Source organism: Myotis nattereri (assembly GCF_964212035.1).
Source record: "Myotis nattereri genome assembly, chromosome: 8".
In the NCBI taxonomy this organism is placed as follows: Eukaryota; Metazoa; Chordata; class Mammalia; order Chiroptera; family Vespertilionidae; genus Myotis; species Myotis nattereri.
Window position 1 is genome coordinate 70,272,750 of NC_138083.1, and position 20,524 is coordinate 70,293,273.

The 20,524-nt window shown below is 40.5% G+C and overlaps 1 protein-coding gene across 3 annotated transcripts in view; it reads right to left on the bottom strand.

Annotated features, from left to right (window-relative positions):
* Positions 1-20,446, bottom strand: part of PKIG (cAMP-dependent protein kinase inhibitor gamma) — a 64,074-nt gene extending 43,628 nt beyond the window's left edge. Inside the window, exons 1-2 of one of the 3 annotated variants that reach the window (XM_081097901.1) lie at positions 20,376-20,443; positions 12,181-12,284 (exon numbers count right to left, since the gene is read on the bottom strand). The gene's annotated coding sequence lies outside the window, so the exon portion shown is untranslated. Of the gene's footprint in view, positions 1-12,180; positions 12,285-20,375 lie in introns of all 3 variants that reach the window. The other 2 variants (XM_081097899.1, XM_081097902.1) reach the window with 2 other exon arrangements.
* Between the last annotated feature and the right edge of the window lie 78 nt (positions 20,447-20,524).

The window sequence follows — 20,524 nt, forward strand, 5'->3', positions numbered from 1 at the left end:
GAAGCAGGACCCTCCGGTCAAAGGGAAGTGCGCTGAACAGCCTCCAAGCTTAGCCAGAGCCCTCTTTTAAAAGCTTTGAGGAGACAATGACAGAAAAAGGACCCCAGAGCTTTCTTCTCATTTCCCATGACTGATCATATTGCTCCTGGCAGCTTGATGATAATTATACATCCAGTGGATTTTAGTATAATGAAAGATTAAGTCAAGATTAAGGCTATGGCCGAGGCCGGTTTGGCTCAGTGGATAGAGCGTCGGCTTGCGGACTGAGGGGTCCCAGGTTCGATTCCGGTCAAGGGCATGTGCCTGGGTTGCGGGCACATCCCCAGTGGGAGATGTGCAGGAGGCAGCTGATCGATGTTTCTCTCTCGTCGATGTTTCTGACTATCTCTCTCCCTTCCTCTCTGTAAAAAATCAATAAAATATATTAAAAAAAAAAAAAAAAAGATTAAGGCTATGAGCCCATAGTCCAAAGGTAACTTCAAACTAATGTGCAACCATGCAACCATGCCATGATTTATAATAAACAGACTGTTATTAAAGCTGCAAAGAGGCTATTGTGTCCACAGAGAAAAACTCTTAGCCAGGAACAAATTCCAGGCCTGAGGCAGACCAGTCTTTAAGAGAGCTGACTTGAAAAAGATTAAAGGGGACCCTTCCCCCGCCACTGGTGGACAAAGGCTGTTGGCAGTGAGATAAGAAAACTGTAGGTACTTAATGTTTCTATAAGCCTTTAAAAGTACCAAGTAGGAGAACAAAAAAAAAGATGACATACTTGAAGATAAATGTAAACAAATTAGAAAGAGAACAAAAGTAGGAACTAGGAAGCTGACCAACAAGCTCAGCGTGAATGTGAAAAAAGAAAATCCTGAGGAACAATGACACTGTGACTTCTCTGTCCCTCAGATCCCGTGGTAGGAGACGCAGGCTACTGCCTTGTATGATGGGGAATAAGACCAGATGACTTCAGTCTGGACTGAGTTATTATATAGGTTCAAACAAGAGAAGAACAAAGTTATACTTGAACTATGGTCTCTATAATGCTTATGCACCCAACCAGTGACTTCATTATTTGCAAATATCAGCAAGGATGATTCTGATTTAATCACCTTACAGGACAGACTCATCTTCTAAGTACTCCTCAACAGCCATTAGTTTCTGGCCATTTCTCAAGATTATCCATACATTATGGCAGAGAGCTTACTAGACTTCTAATAATAGAATCTTCTATGACATGGAGACACCATCTGAAGCTGAGGACTAGAAGGGACATTTTAAGAGAGCAAAAAGCAAAAAAAAAAAAAGAAATATTTAATTACAGAAACAGAGCCAATAGGCTCTTCGGACTCTAACAATCAAGACAGGCTCAGAGCACTGAATGTAGTTATAAGCGCTGGCACACCAATTGACGTTTTTGACTGGAATGTCCGAAAGGAACTTTGATGAGGACATGATATTATTCAGGGAGTTGCAAGACATCCAGAATGAACATACGGACACTGACTGCCTGGCCTAGTCTCTTAGGACCCACTTACACATGGAGTAGCTCACTGAACAAGTAACTGATTCTTCTTTTCTCTTTTGCTTCTCACCAGAGGATATTTTTTCCATTGATTTTCAGAGAGAGTGTGAGGGAGGAAGGGAGAAGAGAGAGAGAGAGAGAGAGAGAGAGAGAGAGAGAGAGAGAGAGAGAGAGGTGAGAGAGACACATCGACTGGCTGCCTCCATACACTCTAACCACGGAGCCATACCAGCCAGGGCAATGATTATCTTAAAAAACTAATACAGCAGGTAGCTCCTCTTACAACTGTTCAACCCTATAGCTATAGTGCAAGAGCAGCCATAGAAATAGTGCAAATAAATTAACATGGCTGTGTTACAATAAATTTACAAAAACAAGTGGAAGGCCATATTTGGCCTGCAGGTCATGGTTTCGCAATCCCCTGCATTAGAGGATGGAATGCTAGCAGTCAAAGGCATGCAGCGTTAAGAGTTTTAAAAATAATCATCTATGGTCATCTGAAGCAAAGTCCATACTGAAGGCAAAGCTATTGCAAACTCAACGGTTGCTGTGCAGACCAATGAGGGACACAAGGAACGTAAAGATCATGAATTGGGTTAACTGCCCCTAACCGCCCTGGAGACAGTAAAGAAAATTACAAGCTCATGCTATAAGGCTGTGTTAGGGCATTAATTTCTGATGTCAAATATCAAATGTCATTTGTGCTGAAGAAGTGAGTCAAGGCTGCAGTGGTGTTTTCTCTAAAACAGTCCCCCTAGTGTGGCTGGGCACTTCTCATGGAACATGGTCCCTGATTGCTTTTTTTTCAATTTGTGTAACATTCAAGCCCAGATCCATCAACTTCCTGGAGACTCTATAAGCTACCTTTTCTGCTTATACAGCTAGAATGGATTTTGTCATTTGCTACTAAGAACTCTGACCAATACCTAGTAAGCACCTCAATTATAGTTCTCAGCACAGCACATTATGAATACTTGTTATATTTCTGTCCATATGGAGAATGTATATTCTTTATTCAACTCTGTAGCCCAGCACCTAGCACAATGCCTAGCAAATAGGACGCACCCAAAAATAAGACGAATATACAGAATAGAAAAAAACACAAACACATGAAAACTCTTGCTTTAGTTAAAATGATGAGATAAGTAGTTTTACACTGATGTTTTAATATATTTTCTTGAGTTTCTAGGTCAAAGTTAATATCATTCACCCAAGACCAATTAGCATAGCAGGGACCACAAGTTCTAATAAAGAAAAATGCTTGCTGATTCTATTTCCATTGATAAGATTGAACAGTTTCAAAGCTTTTAAGTTTTGTATGTTTATGTCCAGAACAATGATAGGAATGTGAAGTCATGATAAGGAAGGTGTGTTTCCTCCTGTGCTCACAACCTATCTTATAATACAACTAGAGGCCCAGTGCATGAATTCGTGCACCTTGAAAGAACCTGTGGGCTGCGAGGCTGCGGTGGGCACAGGGTTGGGTCTCAGACCATCCTCCACACCTCTGCCTGGCTCCTCCCACCATGGCCCCCAGTCCCTTGTTTGCCGGCAGCCCCGCTCCTGCAGCTGCCGGGACCCTTCAGGGGATGTTGGACTGCCGGTTTTGGCCTGTAGCTTGCATGTAAGATCTTTGGTTAATCTCTTCCCTCCCTCCCCTCTCTCCCCTTCCCTCTGAGATTCATCAGTCTGTTCCATGTTTTCATGCCTGTGTGTTGAATGTCTGACCCCTGGTGGTCAGTGTGTGTCATAGCTACTAGTGGAACAGTTGCTTAGGCTTTTATATATAGAGATAAATAGATGGGGAGTCACAGAAAGTTAAAAAAAAAAGAAAAAGATCACTGGCCCTGTTTGGCTCAGTGGACAGAGTTTCTGCCTTTGGACTGAAGGGTCCCAAGTTCAATTTCAGTCAAGGGCATGTACCTTGGTTGCAGGCTCAATCTCTGGCTCCAGGCCAGGGCATGTGTGGGAGGCAACCAATTGATGTGTCTCTCTCACATCGATGTTCCTCTCTGTCTCTCCCCATTCCTTCCACTCTCTCTAAAAATGTCAGTGGAAAAAATATCATTGGGTGAGGATTAATCAAAAAACAAAAATAAATAAGTAAGATTACTTGATGAGGTGGCCTTGGGATCAGAAACCAAAAAGGTGAGCCTTCTGAAACTGATGATCATAAAATTCATTATAACTCATGCTACATCACAATTTAGATAGAGTTTATAAACGAAATGAAGGTGTGCCCTTTCATGACATCAGAAACTTAGCAACTTCAAAATGGGACAAAAATGAGATCAAAATCTTAACGCATCATGAGGCCTATGTTACTGCAGTAATAGTAGGTTTGGGGAAATGAAAAGGAATATTGAAAAAGAACTCAGTTTAAAACTGACGTTTTCCCCACCTGCTGTGTGTGGGGAAGAGGGAGCTTTGACTTCAGGTTCTTATTCCAGTTACTTTGATTTAAGAGATTCTATCCCCTAAAAGATGATCAAGACTCTGCCAGATTTTTCTTTCCCACAGTCAAAATTAATCTCTCCATCTAGCTGAGAAGGTACGCTTAGTAAGTAGAGTCAAATCTCACACTGAAAATAACCGCTGGTGGATCTATAAATTTAAATGCAAAAAAAATCAAGCCATAGAAGTACTAGAAAAATTCAGAGTACAACATTTTATAACTTCATAATGGGGGAGGCCTTTACAAATATGAGATAAAATACAGAAGTCATTAAAGAAAATACTGATAAACTTGACAATGCGTAAATAAAATTATTTTGCATGGCAAAAATAATGATCAGCAAAGTAAAAATGAAATGTCAAATTTGGGAAAAAATGTATTTCATATGATGAATAACCTATTCCTTAATCTATAAAGAGCTTCTAGAGATTGATAAAACAAAGTCCAATAACCCAAGGGGACAATAAGGTCAGAATATGAGCAGGGAATTTACAGAAAAGAAAATACATACAATTCTGAATATATGGAAAGTAGTCAACTTCAGTTGATATTCTATTTTTCCTCTACCACTGGATAATATCAAAAGTCTGATAATACACTGTTTGGTGTTAGAAAACAGGAATTTTCATCCATTTGTGATGTAGTCAGACATTGGTATAATATCATTTGGCAACCAAATAAATTCACACATTACTTGCCTTGGCAAAATCACTTTTAGGATTTTATCATAAAAGCATATACTCACAAGTGTGAAATGTGTATTCAACGAGTGTATTACAGCAAAAGATTAGAAATAATATAAATATCTATCAATAACAGATAGGTTAAATAAACCAAGACCCTTCTAAACCATAGAAGTAGGTATAGGCACAATAATTTAGACAGACAATGATAATTATTTAGGGATACAAAAATATCCAAAATACTTATTTTTAAAAGCCTGATGTGGAACAATAGGAACAGTATACTAATACTACTACATTTGTAACAGGAAACACTGTGCATATTTACTTTTACACATACAGAGTATCTCTAGAAGGGTGCATGAGAAATTGGAAATAATGGTAGGTCTCTCAAGGGTAGCTGAAGGGTAAGAATGAAAGGAAGGTTTTTCCTTTTTTTTATGGATATAGAATCCAATAACGAACTCTAACTTGAACTTGACTGTTTATTTCTTAACTCTCCTCTAATCTAGCATAGCACCCCCATGTTTTGTAAAGAACCGATATCTTTACAGTAGTGAGTTTTCTAATATCTGCAACATGATCTACCTCTTCCTTTATTTGGGTGTTCTTTAATGTCTTTCAATGAAGTCTTATGATTTTCTGTATAAGGACCTTCTATTTTTGATTCTGTTGTAAAGAGTATTTTTTAAAATTTAATTTTCTATTTGCAGCTGGTATATAGAAATATAATTGATTTGTATATTGATTTAATATCCAGCAACCGTGTAAACACTTTAATAGATTTAATAATTTATATATAGAATTATTTTGTAATTTCTTTAGGATTTGAGAGAGAGAAAGAGAGGAAGAGAAAGAAACATGGATTTGTTGTTCCACTTATTTATGCATTCACTGTTTGATTCTTGTATGTGCCTTGACCGGGGATCAAACCCACAACTCAGAGTATCAGGACAATGCTTTAACCAACTGAGCTACCCGGCCAGTGCTATTCCTTAGTTTCTTAAAAGGAAAAAAAGGGAGGTGGAAAATGATTTCTCAATACATTTTTATGTTTGCTTATTTGTTTTTAATAAAAACAAAAACATTTCCAATTATGACACTGAGAATAATTCTATCCATAATATCTTTTCTTATTTAATAATATCAACAATAATAAATACAGCACAGTAAAAGGTTAAATAATTTCTGGCACCATGTCAAAAATACAGATGTTGAAATAGAACACTTAAACTATATAAGCTTCACTAGATTCCTAAAACCCAAAATGGAAACAATGTTTAAGATTTGTATCTTTATAGATTTCAGAGAGGAAGGGAGAGGGGGAGAGAGACAGAAACATCAATGATGAGAATCATTCATTGGCTGCCTCCCGCATATCACCCACTGGGGATCCAGCCTGAAACCCAGCCTGTGTCTTGACTGGGAATCCAACTGTGACCTCCTGGTGCATAGGTCAACATTCAACCGCTGAGCAACACCACCCAGGCTGAAACAGTTTTTGATACCCTACTCTTAGAAAAAGAAAATGTCACATGTTCTGTAGGTAACAAAGATAATCAGTAAGGTGATTCCCACTCTCTTTAGCTCACCTTCTACTGGACAAAGGGAAATTAAGTAAGATAATTTCAGACAGTATCAAATTCAATTAAGAAAATGAAAACAGTAGAGGGACAGGAGAGTGAAGTGGGGAGAGCAGGCTACCTTACAGTGGTCAGGGAAGGCTGCCCCGAGGAGGTGACATTTGAGATAAGATCTATTATTAAGGGAAACTGGGTGAATGGTACATGGATCGCTCTGTATTACTTTCTACAACTGCATATGAATCTGCAATTATCTCAAAAAGCCCCCCCTCAAATCACCCTGGCTGCTATGTGAACATTTATATACATACATACATGCATACATACATAATAGGTATACATACATAAAACCTTTGTAAACTTTAATATATAGCTTATATAGTTTAAGTGTTTTATTTAACCCAGTATTTCTAAGACATTATCATTTCAACAGGTAATCAATATGAAATGATTAATGACATATTCTTTCTCTTTGCACAAAGTCTTTGAAATCTAATGTGGTACAACACATCTCAATTCAGAACAGCCACATTTCAGGGCTCAAAAGTCACAGGTAGGGTGTGGAGAGAGCAGAGCGCCTGAAGAATGGCTTCTCTGTGTACAACACATCCAACAGCAACTTGCGCTTACTCCTCATGGGTGGCAGAATACTATGGCCTTCCTGTGACATTACGCCCTATACATTAAAAAAAAAAAAAAAGTCACAGGTAGCTAACGGCTACCTACCATATTGGACAGCACAACTATACAGTTCTATCTAAGGCCTTTGATCATTTGTCCTTTAACCCTGACCTTTGTTTCTCTTAGTATTCATTCCCCTTACCTCAGTTTTACTGACACATATTTGACATACAACACTGCATTAGTTTTAGATATACAAGCATAAATCTTATTGTGGGACAAGAAAGGAATCAGGGAGACCTGTGAGGAGGCTGCTGTTGCTGTCTGATGGCTCACAGGCTGAATCGTGGAGAAGGGGGTGTTTTGTTGCTATAGCAATGTAACCAAACTGAACTGTGTGTGAATAAGACAGTGAGAGAGAGCAAGGAAGAAGGTTTTCAGTTTAAGCAACTAGGTATTTAAATCACATCTACCTAACAGTGCTTCTGTGAGAGTTAAATGAACCAAATATGCAGAATACCCAACAAAATGCAAAGCACATATGTAAACACTCAATACATGCTGAAATTAAAGAAAAAATATTGATTCTGAAGTTCCAGCACATAAAAAAATAAGGTACAGATACTGGGTAAAATCCCCCAATTCCTTCAGAACTTAGAACTAGTTCCAAATTTCACTTCCCAGTGATTAACAAGGAAGATCGAGGAGTACATTTAGACCTCTCTCTTTTCACTCAGACATAAATACACATCAAAGTAAAAAATTCCCATAATTATAAAAAATCCAAAGTTTTTCCTGCCAACTCTCTCAATTTAGAAGTTTAAATTAGATTTAAATAGCAATTTAAATTAAAAGTAGTGTATCTTTTTCTTCTTCTTTTTAAATCCTCACCTGAGGATATTTTTTCCATTGATTTCTAGAGAGAGAGTGGATGGGAGGGAAGAGGGGGAGAGAGAGAAACACTGATCTGAGAGAGACACATTGATTAGTTGCCTCCCACAGGTGCTCCTACCAGGGCTGAGGAACTTGCAACCGAGGTATGTACTGGGAATCGAACCCAAGAACTCTTTGGTCCATGGGCCAATGCTCTAACCACTGAGCAACCAGCTAGGGCTAAAGTAGCATATCTTTTAATACAACATTGGCTAGATGACTACTAAGATATGTTTTGTGCTAGATCCTTTGAAAAGAAATATTAACAAAATACAGTAGGCCCTCGGGTTATGTCGGAGATCCATTCCTACAGTATGAGGTAACGCAATTTTCGCCCTAAGTCAGAACCCACCTACATCACTCACATGGAGCACATACACAGCAGTAATGAAGTGAAACAGTAAAAAAAATTTAAAAGAAAGATAACAATTCCTGACCTTTACTTGTGGTAAATAAAAACAAACAAACATAAAGTACATATGTACGTACATACGTAGAAATGACGGAACTTTATTTTTTTAATAAATAAATGGGAGATGGCGATGTAACCACAAAACGACGTACGTCAAGCCCGACGTAACCCGAGGACTGTCTGTATACTGAAATCCGGGGGGGAGGGAGGGGGAGTCAAGAAAAGAGACTATGTAGTAAAACATTTAAACAGGACAGTCTATGGAAAGTTAAGAGTTCATATGTCATTCGGGCCAACGAATGGCATTAGGATTGTTCTTTTTGAGGTAAGACTGCACTTGGTATTTATTTGTTTTTGTTATTTGAGGATGAGAATGGGTCTTTAATTTGTTTGACTGAAGAAGTTTATAAAAGTACCAGATGCTATAAATCACAAATGAAAAGGCCAAATTTTTACTACTGAAACAACAAGAATCAAACTTAAAAAGTCAAACCTGATAGCAAGTGGTCATTTGAAAAGAGAAAATCTTCCTGAGAATTTAAGTTTAGGGCACTGACTTTCTGACCTGGATTTATACAACTCTCATACCCAGGAGATGTGACAGCTGACCGTCCTTCCAAACAAACACTGCAGACATTTATTATAACCATCAGGGATAGCCCACTTCTTCCCACAGTATCTACTAATTCTTATCTCAGACAGACTTGTATGCGTGTGGTTTGGATGAATGTTCTGCATAAATAGAATTCTTTTACAGTACTGAGGAGAAAAGAAAGTGTTTAAAATTTAGTCTTCATTAAAAAACTTTTTTTTAGAGGAATTCTGCCTTTGGGAAAGCTATTTTAATTAGGAGTTGAGCAAAGTGTTGTAAAGAAAAATACAGACAAGTGAAGACAGTGTTTATATTTCAAAGATGGTGGAACAGATTCTGCTGCAAAAATTTTTCCAATACTAATCCCCTCAAACAGTTCCTTAGAAAAACTATTTTTAGTTCCTTTATCAACTTGGTTGATAAGTATTTCATTTCTTGTACATACATGGACAAGCTATATAAAGCAAAATTATTTCCATGCTTTAGAAACAAACATTTTGCAAAAGGAAACGAAGCTTGCTGCACTACAATGTCTATTTGCTAGGCTGAAAAAGAACTCTGGGGCCCACTAATATGAAGCATCAGAAGGAGAGTCCATAAAAGGACTAAGTCTGGCTTCCCCGAAACTCCAGAAGCACCGTCCCTCAGTCCAGAACACCACTCTGGGAAATTGTGTTTACTGCTAATTACCCCAGAACACATGTGCATGAATAATTTCATTGCCTAGTGTGGTATATGAGATGCTATTATCACTCCCATTTCTTTAGATAAAGAAACTGCAGCTCAGAAATGTTGGTGTCCAAAGTCACCAAGTTAGTTAGTAAGTGCCATGGCTACCAAACTCAGCTCCCTCAGGCTATGCAGTAGTGGCAGTAATGGCAATGACAGTAATGGTGGAAGCAGTGAGGCACTTAAGTCACACTTACTATGTGCTGAGCATTATTCTTTGCCCCATTCATGTCAACTCATGTAGCCTTCACGACAACCCCATGAGGTACATAGGCAGGTTCGTCTTTGGGTGACCAATCTTGCCACCATACATCCCTGCTTCTTTCCCCACAAATTAAAATGAGCACCCCAAAGTCCTTACGTTTTCTCTACCCTCATCCCAAATCAAAATTGGCTCTAATGTATTGATAATTATTGAAGTTGGATGATGGGTAATGGGGATTTCTTTATACTAGTCTAATTTTATGTTTAAAAATTACCTTTTAAAACTTTAAGATTTTTTACTCTAATGTGGCATCTAATCTATTGAAGAGCCTAGAAGACTACCCTCCACTAACAATGAATTTAAAGGAAGTTATGGCCCAGCTGGCGTGGCTCAGCGATTGAGCGTCAACCTATGAACCAGGAGGTCACAGTTCAATTATGCACATGCTCAGGTTGCAGGCTCGCTCCCCAGTGGTGGGGGGGGGGGGGGGGCATGCAGGAGACAGCCAATCAATGATTCTCTCTCATCATTGGTGTTTCTATCTCTCTCTCCCTCTCCCTTATATATATATTTAAATATATATAAGTATAAATATACTTATACTTATTTTTAAATATACTTATTTTAAATATACTTATACTTATTTTTTCTAAAAAATATTTAGAGCCGAAACCGGTTTGGCTCAGTGGATAGAGCGTTGGCCTGCGGACTGAAAGGTCCCAGGTTCGATTCCGGTCAAGGGCATATACTTGGCTTGCGGGCACGTCCCCAGTAGGAGATGTGCAAGAGGCAGCTTATCGATGTTTCTCTCTCATCAATGTTTCTAACTCTCTATCTCTCTCCCTTCCTCTCTGTAAAAAATCAATAAAATATATTTTTAAAAAAATATTTAGAAAAAAAGGCAAGTGTTATGGAAGATAGCTATGTAATAAGAGAAGAAAGTCATATTATTGCACAGACATAAAATGAGTGCCCATTATGTTAGGATAAATAAAGGTCTAATGCAGTGGTTCTCAACCTGTGGGTCGCGACCCTTTGGGGGTTGAACGACCCTTTCACAGGGGTCGCCTAAGACCATTGGAAAACACATATATAATTACATATTGTTTTTTTGATTAATTACTATGCTTTAATTATGTTCAATTTGTAACAATGAAAATACATCCTGCATATCAGATATTTACATATGATTCATAACAGTAGCAAAATTACAGTTATGAAGTAGCAACGGAAATAATTTTATAGTTGGGGGTCAATCACAACATGAGGAACTGTATTAAAGGGTCGCGGCATCAGGAAAGTTGAGAACCACTGGTCTAATGTAGGTTTCTGTCCTCAACTAGCTAGAGGTTTAGTAGCAGACCAAAACAAGTGCAAAAGTAATTATAGAGGAGGATCATTTATGAGAAATGCTATAAAAAGAAAAGTTCAAAGTGCTATGTGAATTGGAAAAAGAAATCACGTCAGGACAAATTCCATTACACGTGATTCTCTGGGACAATCCAAACTTTTTTGGATAATAAGCACTAAACATTATCTAAACTCAGTTGAGTGGCCCACAAGAAGAAATGGAGCTAAACCCAAAACCAAAATTAGGGCTGGAATGCCCACATGCCCTCTAATATGGTACTATAATCGTCTCCAGACAGAAATCCAGGCCTCTGGGTGAAAAGGGGCAGAATTCCTCAAAAGTCAGGATTAAAACATACTTATTAGAGAAAATTTAGCTGCAAAGAAAATCACTATAACACCACTTACAACACAAAAAGCTGAAAAACCATGTATATGTCCAACAACAGGGTTTGGTGATATTATTCATGTCAATTGATGCACAGTAATCCATACATAACAATTTAAAAAAAAATAAAGTAAACGTCCTCTCCCTGATGTGACCAGGACTAATAATGGCAGAATTCATTAAAAACAACAGCTGGTTAAAGAGAGGAATCATTCAAAATGTACTACAAAGCTACTGTAATCAAAACAGCCTGGTACTGGCACAAGAACAGGCATACAGACCAATGAAACAGAACAGAGACTCCCAGAAATTGACACAAGCCATATGCTCAATTAATATTTGACAAAGGAGGCAAGAGCATATAATGGAATCAAGACAGTCACTTCAATAAATGGTGCTGGGAAAACTGGACAGGTATGTGCAAAAAAATGAAACTAGACCACCAACTTACACCATACACAAGAATAAACTCAAAATGGATAAAAGACTTAAATGAAGTCGGGAAACCATAAAAATTCTAGAAGAAACTACGGGCAGCAAAATCTCAGATATCTCTTGGAGCAATGTTTATGGATACATCTCCTACGGCAGTGGTTCTCAACCTTCTGGCCCTTTAAATACAGCTCCTTATGTTGTGACCCAACCATATTATTATTTTCATTGCTACTTCATAACTGTAATGTTGCTGTTATGAATCGTAATGTAAATACCTGATATGCAGGATGGTCGTAGGCAACCCCTGTGAAAGGGTCGTTCAACCGCCAAAGGGGTCGCGACCCATAGGTTGAGAACTGCTGTCCTAGGGCAAAGGAAACTAAGAAGAAAATAGACAAACGGGATTACATCAAAATAAAGAGCATCTGCACAGCAAAAGAAATCAGAGAGCCTGGATTCATTTTGCAACCCCTAATGAAGTAATAGATTTAGGCAATGGTCATGAATAACTACTAAAACCATTCCATAAAAGACTGGTGAGAAACTTATATTGGATAGAGCATACAAACAATACCTGAATCCAATGATTAATCTTAATATCACACAACACCTAGAGAACTAGAATTTTACTGCCTATTGATGTGCCCTGACCAGGAATTGAACGTGACCTCCTGGTTCATAGGTCAACACTCAACCGCACCATGATGGTCAGGCCAACCTTATTTTTTCAACAAATAAAAGGCAAGGAGAATAGGAAAAAAAAGAGAGAGAGAGAGAGAGAAATTGCTATAAGTCAGTGATTAAGACAATCAATTAGCTGTTACAGGTGGACCTTGTTTGGATCCCAATTCAAACAAAGGGGAAAAAAACACTCATTTATCAAATAGTTGAAGAAACTGAATATCAAAGGGATATCAAGTAACATCTTGGAATTACTACTGTCTATCTTTCTTAGGTATGATAATGATATTGTGATTATAGAGAAAAAGTCCTTATCTCTTAGGTATGCATATTAAAGAATTTATGAATGAAATATGATGTCTAAGATTTGCTTTAAAATAATCTAAGGCAGGGAGGGTGTGTATGAGGGTATATATGAAATAAAATTGGCCATATGTTGATAACTGTTGAAGCTGGAATTGGGTATAGGTATTTATTATAATATCCTTTGTAGCCTTGTACATCCTATATAACAAAGAGCTAATATGCAAATGGTCATCACACCCTCATGCCATCACACTGTAATAGCTCAGACACTCAACACTGGGGAGAAAGGAATGGGGACCAGCCAGGCACAAATGAGCTCATGAGAGAGGAATGGGGACCAGCCAGGCACAAATGAGAGAGGAATGGGGACCAGCCAGGCTGTGGCCTGGAAAAGGGACAAGTCACCCACCCCGCGGTCCCGGGCACCAGTGGCTGCACCTGCGGCTTCGGAGAGGGACAAGCTGCTTACCTCGCAGTCCCAGGCACCAGCGCCTGCAGCTGTGACCTAGGAGAGGGACAAGCTGCCCGCCCTGTGGTCCCAGGTGTCTGCGGCTGCAGCCTGGGTGAAGTCGCCCTCCCACAGTCCCCTGCAGCTGCGGCCGGCCCGGGAGAAGCCAACCCAGGTCCTGGGTGCCTGCAACCGGCCGGAGGAGGGAATCCTGGGTCCCAGGTGTGGGGCGAGGCAGAGGAGGTTAGGAGCGATTAGGCTGGTAGGGGAGCAGTTAGGGGCGATCAGGCAGGCAGGCAGGGGAGCGGTTAGAAGCCAGCGGTTCCGGATTGCGAGAGGCAGTCGGACATTCCCCGAGGGGTCCCAGATTGGAGAGGTTGCAGGCCAGGCTGAGGGATGACCCCTCCTGTCCACTGTGCATGAATTTTGTGCATCGGGCCTCTAGTGTTTAATATTTTCCATAATAAGAAGCTATCCTATATAATAAAGAGGTAATATGCAAATTGACCATCACACCCTCACACAAGATGGCCACCCCCATGTGGTCACAAGATGGCTGCCACAAGATGGCCAGGAAGGGAGGGCAATTGGGGGTGACCAGGCTGGCATGGGAGCAGTTAGGTGTCGATTAGGCTGGCAGGGGAGTGGTTATGGGACAATCAGGCAGGCAAGCAGTTGGGAGCCAGCAGTCCCGGATTGTGAGAGGGATGTCCGACTGCCGGTTTAGGCCCAATTCCTGGAACATCCCCCGAGGAGTCCCAGATTGGAGAGGGTGCAGGCTGGGCTGAGGGACACCCCCCCCCCCCCAGTGCACAAATTTTGTGCACTGGACCTCTGGTATAAAAAGAAAACCTGGATTCAAACTCCAAGGTTTATTAAATGTAGGACCTGGGAAATCTCTGGAATCCTCTGATCTTCAATTTTTTCATCTGAAAATGGGAATGATAATCCCTACCTCATAGAATTGTTTTGAGGAATAAATGAGATCATGGATTGACATTTGGAAATTCAACTCTTAAAAACTGCAAAACTCTTACAAATGTTAGCAAAACAGTTCTCTCTCTCTCTGAGGCACTCAGGAAGCAGAGAGAGGTTGTAGGTTTGTGGGCGGAGAAATGGTAATGAGCTGAATTCATATGGATTCTTAAGAATTTTTGTTTTGTAATACCTACTTAATATGACACTGTTTACTTTGTATTGGCCCTTTTCTCTCAAAAGGAAAGTGTCAACGATATTTGCAATAAATTGAAGTTCTCTAACTTGAGTTACTTATATTTCTTGTTTACTTTCATATTTCCCCTATTAAACATAGAAAGTAAACTTACAGGAGACTGTGCTGTTGAAATAAAACTGAACACAATTAGAAATCAATGTAATCTAAATTGGACTTTAAAATATTCCAGGTGCATTTAGAAGAATACATATGTATCTTTCAGCACTAATGCTTCATCTCAAAATAAAAAGAAGTTAACAGAGGTTCAAGCCTAAGGGACACAAAGGGAAATTTGGCAAAATGTGGCTTTAGTTTGCAAAATGGGTTGGAGGGAGAGTCAGAGTGACTCTCTACAATACATTTCTGATTAAGTCATTTCCCTTCCATTCAATGGCTTCCCTCAGCTTTCAGGAAAAAGTCCAAGCTCCTGAACAAAGGCTCAGGTGGCTCTCGGGCTTTCCACCCCCTCCAGGACTGATGGCCCCTTCTCACCATAGGAGGGAAGGGTTCCTCCACCCGTCTCCTCTACCTCTTATTGTCAAATCCTGTTGCTACTCCTGAAATGTCTCTCAAATCTGCCCCTCCATCCCATTCCTGCTACCACTGATCTAGGGCAGGCTTTTTTTTTTTTTTTCTTTATTTTTCTTTATAACCTATAGTCCTCCATCTCCTCAAACAGGGTAAATATATCCATACTGCTTTTTCTGATTATGAAAGCAATTCATGCTAATAAAAAAAAAGAAAAATAATGCAGTAAGAATAAAAGTCTCCCCATGATCTCGTGACACAGACATAAAGAATTTATCTTTCTAGTACATTCGTGTTCATGGCAGCATTATCACAAAAGCCCAAATCAGGAAGCAACCCAAATGTCCAACTATGGAATGAATAAACAAAATGTGTATATACATACACTGTATATACAAAATGCTTTGGAATATTATTCATTCTTTTTTAATATTTTTATTTATTGATTTTAGGGAAAGAGAAACATCAATTTTGTTCCACTTACTTTTCATTGGTTGATTCCTGTATGTGCCCTGACTGGGGATTGAACCCACAACCTTGGTATATTGGGATGACAGGGAAATATTATTCATTCTTAAAAAGGAAGGAAATTCTGACACATGCTACAACATAGATGAACTGTGAAAACATTATGCTAAATGAAATAAGCCAATCACAAAAAGACAAATATATGATTCCACTTATATGAAGTATCTAGAGTAGTCAAGTTCATACAAACAGAAAACAGAATGGTGGTTGCCAGGGACTGGGTGGTGGCAGGGGGGAGGGAGCAGGAATAGGAAGTTGTTGTTTAATGGGTATAAAGTTTCAGTTTCGCAAGATGAAAAAGTTCAGGAGATAGATTATACACAATATGAATATAATTGCACAACAATATACCTTTAACATTATTCAGTTGTACTCTTAAAAATGGGTAAGATGATAAATTTTATGTTATGGGTATTTTACAATTAAAAATAAAATAATTTTTTTCTTTTTTTTTAATAAAATTTTTTTTGAAGAACTCATCTTTCCAAACTTGTTTTTCTATAAGTATGTATGCATACATCTAAAGAGTAAAAAATAGGAACATACTGTAATCTGCTTTTCATACCTAGCCATATGATGTTAAACATCTTTCTCTTATATATACACTAGAGGCCCAATGCACGAAATTCGTGCAAGGGACTCGGCCCTCGCAGCCATGGCTTTGTCCGGAAGGACATCCGGAAGGTCGTTAGGCTGTCTGGTCTAATTAGTATATTATGCTTTTATTATGATAGATAGTTCTGTTATAGGCATCTCTCACCGACACCAGAGAGGAGTTACCTGACAGGACAGCCCCCTGAGCCAGTGGGAAAGGGCTGCCCCCAACCTCGATCCTTGTTTTCTCTATAAATAAATTTATTTATATTAGACTTTGCATTGTGAAAAACCAATTTATTAAAGCATAAATCTTTATTGAAAAAAGCAAAGCAAGCAAACCTATACACCTGGCTAATGAAGCGCAGACCAGCTCTCAGCTAATCTGAAGAGCAAGTTGGGTGGGGGTTTGAAGGGTTATCTAGCCTCCTGCCTGTGGGCTTCAGAATTCCTCTGCTGACTATTTTGGCACAGACTAACTCTCAAGGTCCCTTGTTTTACTTTGTTGTGGCCTTCCCAGAATTCATGAAAAGCACCTGGCAACTTTATCTTGCCAAGCCTTGAGCCTGCTGGCTTCTCTGCTTAGGGAGTAAAATGGCCCTATTTTTCCTTTCCCCTTTCTGCATTCTCTCATTAGGGAGGTTTCATTAACCATTTGCTCTGTGTCCTTGGCTGGGGAAGATAATGGCTTGTTAGTTACAAGCTGACTGCAAACTGCCCACACTGTTTGGCCTTGTTTTAACTTTCCGGTCTCAGTTTCCCTATTCCTCCGGCCCGGAATCCTGTAACAGTTCCCACTTCATTCTTTTTTAATGGCTAGTAGTACCCATTACATGACTGCACCATAATTTAACCAGTCTGTTTGCAGTTTTTTAATATCATTAAAACATCAGACAACATCTTTGCATATTTTCTCATTCTGTCTTATGACAAACATCTGGTTTTTTACATCCCTTTTGGATATTAATATCCTGATTTTCTCAAGGGAAAAAAGTATCTCCTCTTCACCCAGACACCTGTCCTTCACCCTGCCTCCTTCCTCCAGCCAATTCTTGTTCTATTTGGCTAGCCTGGGCATATTTATTCTAATGTTTATCCCTAGTATTATTTTTCATATTGCCACTGTATTTCTCCTACAATTACATTTTCGGGCTATTATTGTTTGTGTAATACAATTGTCTATCTTGTAGCTGCTTGTTTACTTAATCCTCTATCTAATTATTTTAACTTAATTCTGTTGAATTTTCTCATCAGATAATCATATCATAGACAGACAATCCTGTCATCTAGATAGTCATTAAGACTAAAAGCTCCAGCCCCAACCAGTTTTTCTCAGTGGATAGAGTGTTGGCCTGTAAACCAAAGGGTCCCAGGTTTGATTCTGATCAAGGGCATGTACCTGGGTTGTGGGCACATCCCCAGTAGGGGGTGTGCAGGAGGCAGCCGATCGATGTTTCTCTCTCATCGATGTTTCTAACTCTCTATCCCTCTCCCTTCCTCTCTGTAAAAAATCAATCAATCAAATAAATAAATAAATAAGTAAAAAGACTAAAAGCTCCGGGCTCAGGCAGACCTGGATTCAAATCCTATGTGACCTTGTGTAAGCAGTTTTCCTTGGTTTCTTCATTCATAAGCTGGGAATATAAGGAGGTGTTCTAGCAGCATTGTTGTAAAGGTCATATTAATTGAGACTAGTGCATGAAAAATACTTAACATAATATTAGTTCAATGAATGTCTGCTATCTGCCAATAATGAAAATATAACTTTCCACATTTACACCTTTTATTTTTTTCTTGTTGCATGATACTGGTGGCACTCTTTTCAGCATCCACCTTGCTTCCCACTTCTCCAAAAATAGCAGAAGCCATTAGACTCTTTTTAAAGGATCTGTGCTGTGGATCTCATCCACTCTCACCTCAGGGAAGTTGCGCGACTGATTTTCCCCTTCATCTTCTGTATTCCCTCGGCCTCTCCCTCACTTCTCCTTGCCATCAGCATTTAAATCTGCTCAGGTCGCTTGTGTTTATAAAGATTTCACCTGTTTCCCCAATCGCTCCAGCCTTCTCTCTCTCCCCCCTCACAAACTCCTTTCAGCTGCCTACACTTTTGTCTTGACTTTCTCATATCCCACTCTCTCCTCATCCCACTGATAAATTACACTGAACCTTTGGAAGTTGCCACTCTTATAGATTCTGCCCCCACCATTTCACCAAACCTGCTCAATTAAGTCCCCAATGACCTCTATATTTATTTATCCAAAGGACACTTCAATGTTTAACTTACTTAATTTGAAATCCCCGCAAAGCTGAGAATGAAAGTTCGGCTTTCAGTGCTACACAATCCTAGGTTTCCTCCTACTTACCTGGCCATTTCTTCTTGGTGTTGTCTAAGTGAATGGTTCTTCCAAGAGTGTGCAATGCAGCGGCCCTACATGATCTGGGCCTCATATTTACTCTCTCTGATGGGTCTTTTCTAATACTAAGTTCCAGTTGTACCAGACTGCATTCCTCTCCACGAATATACCTTTGCATGTGTTTGGGATACAAGCCACGAGGGCAGGGACGTAATTCCTTGCCACCTACACAATGCCTAGCATGCAGTAGATGCTCAATAAATATTTTTGAATCAAAGGAATGGCTGCCGTGTGAAAGACTGGAGAAGTGCTGACGCCAACAGAGAACAACAAAACCCCTGATCTTTCTGAAACCATATCTCAATCAAATGCACACATCACACACTCATGACACACACAACCGACTGCTCAAAATCCTTTGATAGCTCCCCAAGATAAAGTCCAAACTCTTCAAAACTTGCAAGAAGAAACAAGGAAAGTCTTTCAGAAGGGGCACCTCTTATTTCTCAAACATTAGTTAGCCAGGCCATTTCCACTTCTCGGAATCTGACTCTGAAACCCCTGCAAATTCCCAACAAGCCTGCACTCTCTTCCCAGGGCTTTGCACACACTGCTTTCTCTGCCTAGAACAGTGATGGCAAACCTATGACACGCGAACTCACTTTTTTGGTTGATTTTTCTTTGTTAAATGGCATTTAAATACATAAAATAAATATCAAAAATATAAGTCTTTGTTTTACTATGGTTGCAAATATCAAAAAATTTCTGTATGTGACACGGCACCAGAGTTAAGTGAGGGTTTTTCAAAATGCTGACACGCCGAGCTCAAAAGGTTCGCCATCACTGGCCTAGAACATGGTGCCCTCATCAGCCTCACCTTCTGACCAATAAAAGGCATATTCGTGTCTCTTTTTGGGAGTCATGCCCTTTTGGAGCCTCCCTTTGACCACCCACCCCAACCTCATCTCTGGAAATCCGGGTTAACTGCCTTCTCTGCGCATTCATAGTCCCCTGTGTGTCCACAATCACAAGGGGAATCACAACAAATGCTTATTTGCGCCATAAAACTGTGGCGTTCCCTGAAGGCGAGATGCCTCACTCACTCCTCTCCCCGTGCCATCAGCCCCGGCCCGGCGCACAGAAACAGGCTCAGTGTTTCAGTGCAGGAACACCTCGGAGACACTGCGGCTCGGGTTCGAGACCCCAGCAACAGCGCAAGTACTGCAACAGAGCCAGTCCTAATCTTTTGGCTGCTGGGGGCCTTGCTTTTTAATTTGTAAAAAAGCGCAACACCTGTGGAGCGCAAGGAAGCCAAGCTCAATTAAACGGGGTTTGCCTGTGGTCGTGATAACAAAACCCCCGAGTACTGAGGACTTCCCCGCAAGGGTTTTCAGTATAAATCTACTTTGTAATCGTACGAGACAGGTGCTATCATTATCCCCCATTTCGCAGATGGGAAAACTGACACACAAAGAAGTCGTCCCCTCTGGCTCCAGAAGAGTCCCACAGACAGGCATTCTCTGCAGTTCTGAGTTACGCCCGGCCCGCACATAAAAAGGGCTTTCTGTTTTCAAAGAAACTTTCGGATCAGGCCAACCAATGGCTCCAAAAATATAAGGAGCCACCCAAAGCGCGCTCCGCACCCGCGCCCGGCGGGGTTAAAGGGCACGAGAGGACGCCGCTCCGGCCGCTGAAGAGATAAAGGTCCGGTCCCAGCCCCTTCCCGGGGGTCCCCCGCCGCCCAGCCCCCCCCGCCCACGGCGGAGTCGACACCGGGGCGGCGTGTTCGGCCGCCACTGCCATTCGGCCCCCGCTCACCTGCCGTCCCGCCGCCTCGCCGAGCCGCGCCGTCAGCTCGCAGCGCCTCCCCCGGGCTGCTGGGCGCCCGCAGCGGAGCCCGTTGCCTTGGCGACCGGAGCTACTAATCCCCGCGGCTCGCGCTACGGCGGCTCGGAGGGGACCAGGGG